This window comes from Thermobia domestica, chromosome 11, assembly GCF_964235325.1.
Source record: "Thermobia domestica chromosome 11, izTheDome1.hap1.1, whole genome shotgun sequence".
Lineage (NCBI taxonomy): Eukaryota > Metazoa > Arthropoda > Insecta > Zygentoma > Lepismatidae > Thermobia > Thermobia domestica.
Window position 1 is genome coordinate 32,819,693 of NC_137464.1, and position 6,000 is coordinate 32,825,692.

Sequence of the window (6,000 nt, forward strand, 5' to 3'; positions counted from 1 at the left end):
AAAAACAGGAGAGAAAAATACATGGCGATAATGGAAAAATCTATGGAGATTTTAACGGATTTACACGTTTCATGTCCCTTCATACCGAAAAATTTGAAACGTAAGCTTTTTATAAGATTTTCTTCCGATGAGTCTTTCGAATTTTCTTCCTACTCCCCAAAATAATGATAATTTACTGAAGGATGTAAATACAAAATTGCCATTTTCTCAAAAACGGCTCTAACGATTATGTTTATATTTTATACATGAATATTTCATTGAGAACCCTGTACTGTGATATAAGCCATTTTCTTGGAAAAATCAAGAAGTAATAGTTAGTTTTGGAGGTGAGATATTTTCTCAAAAATATCTAAGACTATTTTGTTCATATTTCATATAAATATAATTATATTTAATATACATATAAATTAATAATATGACAAATTGACAACTCTTTTGTCCTGAAAAAATCATAAGAGGTAGCATTTTTCACGCTTGACCCTAGGCATAAATACATGTTTCTGATTGGTTGCATGGGGTCAAGGTGTAACAAAACGAGCCCTGCGGGGCTTCTAATCCGTTCCTATCATTCCTCCTCCTCCTCCCCCTCCTGCTACTACTACTTATACTATGGATTCGTACAGCAAAACTGTACGAGTACCGTAAGTAAATCACTTTTTGAGTATTGTTTTCATCTTATTTAATGAAAAAAGTGTTACGAAATTTAAAAAAAAAAATAAACTTTCCTTGGCCGGGTTTGAACCCACATAAAAAACGCTTATGGTTACTAGCCTGTTGCGCTAGCACGCTCGGATACGAGAAATGATAGCAGCCAGCTTTTGATTTCTGCTAGGGTCTATATGTAAGCTACGCGGCGAAAAAACGGATAACTTCAACCAATCAGAACAGCGTATTTAGCTGCTATGGCCAGGATCGAGCGTGATTAAAAAATTTCCTAAGAAGTAGCATAATCTTGGGGTGAGTTTTTCTAGACGATTTTCTCAGAAACGACTCAGGCGATTTTTTCATATTTCATCAATAAATATTTCATTAAGAACCTGTCAATAGGGCGTAACTTGTTTGTCCTTTAGAAATCTACAAGGCGTAGTTTCTTTTTGGGGAGTGAGCTTTTGCAAGACGATTTTCTCAAAAATTAGAGGCCATTTGGTTCATATTTCATAAAGTCTACAATATCATTAGAATTTAAAGAAAACGAAATGTTCCGAGACGAGATATATTTCAACCAATATATTTTATTAATTCAATAAATGGAATACTAATTATACAGCAACGCAACGCAAAATAGTCATTAAAGCAAACTAAATGGAAAATGTTGCGTTGCATTGACGCAAACTGTACGGAATGTACCCACTAGTGGAAGTGTTTTACAAAGGTTGCTGATGATATTAATTAAAACATTCTAATTTTTGAACAATTATTTCTAGTGTTTTCTTAAATCTGGCTCCCTTTGTTATTTTTTAACCTTTATGCTATATTTCAAATATTTTGACCATGTATTTCGTGAGTTTTAACTTTACACATTTTTTAAAAGCCATGCATAATCTTCTACACATATATCTAAAATAACTATTGGCATAGTTTGACTTCAATGTCCCTGCCTATAAAATAGAATTTTAATTCTTAGAGAAAGATGAAAATAGACAGTTGTTTTCTGTGTTTTAAGGAAATAAGCTTATGTTTAGTATTTAGGATATTTATTAGATTTAATACATAATTACAGAAGAAAGCAGCAGCATATCGAGTACAATGAATTTTGCAGCAATGACTTCTGCTGGAGTGAGATTTGGCGGCTTTACTGAATGTGGATATTCTCACAGTGGTTCAAATGGATTTGGCCCAAGGTTTGATAACACACATGATGGGTATTACAATGGGTATAATTTTCCTCCGCCTCCTTGTATATTCTGCGGACGTTATGGGTGCAACGAATGTGCAACTTCATGGCTATCCACATTTGGTAACTCCCGTTCCATGAACACTATTTCGAATGGATCAAATAATGGAATGTTATCACCGGCTTCAGGACTAACTTTTCGCTCAACAAATAACGATTTATCTCAAAGTCAGGTGCAAGAGGATAGTGTCAGTGATACTAATGTGCAAAGAACGTCACCACTTCAACCTTCACAGTATGCTCCACTACCGTCTGCCAATATTGACAATGAGGACATTTCATGTCAGATCACTGAACAAACAAAGCAGCCCGAGATCATCGAAGAAGCATCTATTGCTTGTGCTAATCGGAAACAGACAGCAGACAAAAGTGTAGAGACAGCGTCTGACATGGAGCCTCAATCTTCTGAATTCACTTCAATCGATCGTATTGGGCTTAGTACCATTTGGGATCTTCTCGAGTGTCCTGTCTGTTACGATATACCACTGCCACCCATTCCAATTTGTTCTAAAGGTCACCACATTTGCAGAGCATGTCAACAACAGTTACCGTCCTGCCCTTTGTGCAAGAGCACGTTCTCAAACGGCGGACATGAATTCTTTGCTGAGTCTATTACAAGAACAATTAAGCTTCCTTGCAAATTTAGACACTTTGGATGCGACTTTGTTGGTAAATGTACAGAAAAAGGCCCTCACGAAGAGACTTGTTTCTTTGCTCCTATTCAATGTCCAGGCCCAAAATGTATGAGGATATGCCCTACGAATAAGATTCTGGAACATTTCCTTCAATATCATCCGACTGACGTATTAACTGGAACAATGAAAGGTAAAAAGTGCATGGTTTCTTTTGGACTGTTTTTGAATACAAATATTTCTCAAGTAGCTTTGGTTCATTCACCTGGGTGGGGGATCTTTCAGTTGAAGTTTAAAATGTCAAGAAAATTAATCTACATCATTTTACAGTCAATCATCTATTGTAATCAAGAAGAAACATTCCATTATACGTGTAAGCTTCTTAGCGACGCAAGAAAGCAATGTCTTTCATTTTCTGGTCCTGTTTTGTCTATTGTGATTCCTGTAAACACCATCATTGAAACGGGAAATTGCCTAAGTTTTTCAAAGAACTTTTCAAGAACACAAAACCCATATAGATTCTGTTTCGAAATACTTATAAAACAGGTTTAACTGAATTGTACATCAACGTTACAACATTACAATTGTAAGTGTAGTTGCTTTAAAAGATGTTGTGCATATATATTTATATTTCAACATGTTTAAATTTTTCGTTAAAAATAAATAAATGTAGCAGTATATTATTATTATTATTATTATTATTATTATTATTATTATTATTATTATTATTATTATATTAGCCTTCCAACTCAGCACAAAACATGTACAACACATACGCACATGTGCAAATGCAATAGATATCTGTAAAACGGCATTGCTAATTACTTATATCTGTGCTGTATATGTGCACTGCATGTGAACCATCCCCGTCCACCCATATTAATTCATATGTATAGAAGAGTTCTGGCCATCGGAAGATGTCTTGCTTCAATACAAATTGAACCGGCTGGGGCCGACTTTACATACGAGTACGATTGGAAAGTTTTAAGAATGGACTTGTAATTTTAAAATAGCAGTACTTACAGGCTATTGTGATGGATCTCCTTCAAAGTAGTCGCCTGCTGAATGAACACACCGACTCCAACGGTGTTTCCACTTCTGGAAGCATTCCTGAAAATTATTTTCCGTGATGGTGTGAAGAACTCTCTCCGTATTTGCTTCAATGTCCTAAATTGAGTTAAATCTCTTCCCTTTCAATGATCGGGGCCGAATCTGGTGAACACGGGGGTTGCGGAAGCACAGGAATGTTGAATTTGCCAAAAATTCCTGGATCGAGAACGCACAACGCGCTGGTGCATTGTCGTGATGGAGAATCCAATTGTTTTCTTTCCAGAGGGCAGGCCTTTTCTGCCGCACATTATCGCGCAGACGATGAAGGACACTTTTTTAGTATTCCTGGTTGACTGTCTGCCCCCTAGGGGTAAATTCATGATACACGATACCCTTAGAATCGAAAAAGAATACCAACATTGTATTCACATTCGACCGACTTTGTCGTGCCTTCTTTCGTCTTGGTGAATCTGGGCTCTTCCACTGAGAAGATTGGGCCTTTGTTTCTTAGTCATGCCCATAAACTCATGATTCATCAAATGTTATTACCCTACTCAAGAAATCCGAGTCCATTAGGCTTGATTAAACAGTTCTTGGGACACTTCAAGTCTGTGTTGTATCTGCTCGTGTCACAACACTTTTGGAATGAATTTCGCGGGCACTCGACGCATGTTCAAATCAACAGTTAAAATTGACTGAACCGCATAGAAATTTAAATTCAGGTCTTCAGCCATCTCTCTAATTGTAAATCTACGGTTCGAGCGCACTAAATCGCCAACTTTTGCAATGTTTTCGTTAGTTTTTTGATGTTGAAGGCCGGCCAGACCGGGGATCATCTTCTACTGACTCGCGGCAATCTTTGAATCTGTGAAACCAGATAAACACGTTTGACCGACTCAGACATGTGCCCAAAGCTGTTTTTAAGAGTTCGTAAGTATCCGAAGTAGATTTCCCAGTTTTAAAGCAAAATTTCACACAAACTCGTTGTTCCAATTTTTCATCCATTTTGCGCACTTATAAATCCTCCAAGACACACACCACACACACGCCCGCATTCAACTGGTTGCTATGCCGTAAAGATATCTCAGTGCATGTTTCAACATGTCTTAAGGACACACCAAGCCACCGCTTCCACGCTAACGGGCGATTATATCTACTCTTTCTGAGCAGTGTTGCCAACTGTCTTAAAACTTTCCAATCACACCACATATGTACTGTTTTTGAATGGAATATGCACTGGATGTATGCGTATTTATTGTCTGGGGAAACCTATATTATACATAAGTATGAGGTAAGTAGAGAAACGATTATGTTCGTCTGTCTGTCAACAGGTGTTAGACCAAAAAAACGTAAAAAGACAGCAAACGTCTTCTGATGTGAATTGAGCATCTCAAGAATAGACTCCATATCCTCCATATTTCCCTATTGCAACCGGAAATGGTACAAATCTAACGTTTCTGGTTTCAATAGTGATTGCAATTATTCAGTATCCCAAGAATCGACTACATCTTCGCCGATATCACTTTACTGAGATAGAAAGTGATTGAAATCCACTCCAGTTTCAATATTGATCCCATTGTAGCAAAATCAGTAGCATGAACGCATTTCCAGAAGTTGCCGGCTTGACATTGAAAGGTTGCGCCACAGGTAATAAGCCGTTCCTGGCATATACGAGTAGTGCCATCTATGAAAAAATAATGTATCAGTTCAACAGTCTAGCTGCATCAGCTCGTTGGAAGTAGTCATTTGAATTAGTAGCTGTGGGTTTAGCTCACCTATTACATTCCTAACAGCACAAGATGTGCTAGGCATGTGCCATTTAGGTATCCCAGCTACTTTTTAGGTACCCGACACTTGGCACATATGATATTCATGTGCTAAGTATGTACTTCAGCTACCTACAGTTTTAGGTACTTGTTACACCTAATTCATATTTGCAACTATGTACCACAAATATAGCATTTATATACCTGGCTCAGTTTCGCACTCTAACAGTCAACTGTTTTTATGTCATCACTTGAGACATATATCTGTCATGTTCTAGGTACGTCCTTTAGGTACATATTGTTTCAGATACCCTAACAGAACAAGATGTGCTAGGCATTCGCCATTTAGGCGTTCTAAATTCATCTCCCACAATTGATGCATTTGTTGCTTCTTTTTCTAAGCGATTGTGTACTAGAAGCAATAAACGCATCAACTTTATTAGATGGCAACCGTCGCCGATCATTTGAAAGTGAATATGGAAGAATCATGAAATAAAGTAAAGAGACACTCTTCAATTTATTATAAAATTACATGGCGAGCAGATTTTATCTGATCCCAAACGGTTATAGTCGAATATATCCGGTTAAAGGAGCACTCTGGTTAGGCTCTAGTAACCCAAACGTTGGTAATTCGTACCTACCCTAGGGTAACCCTACA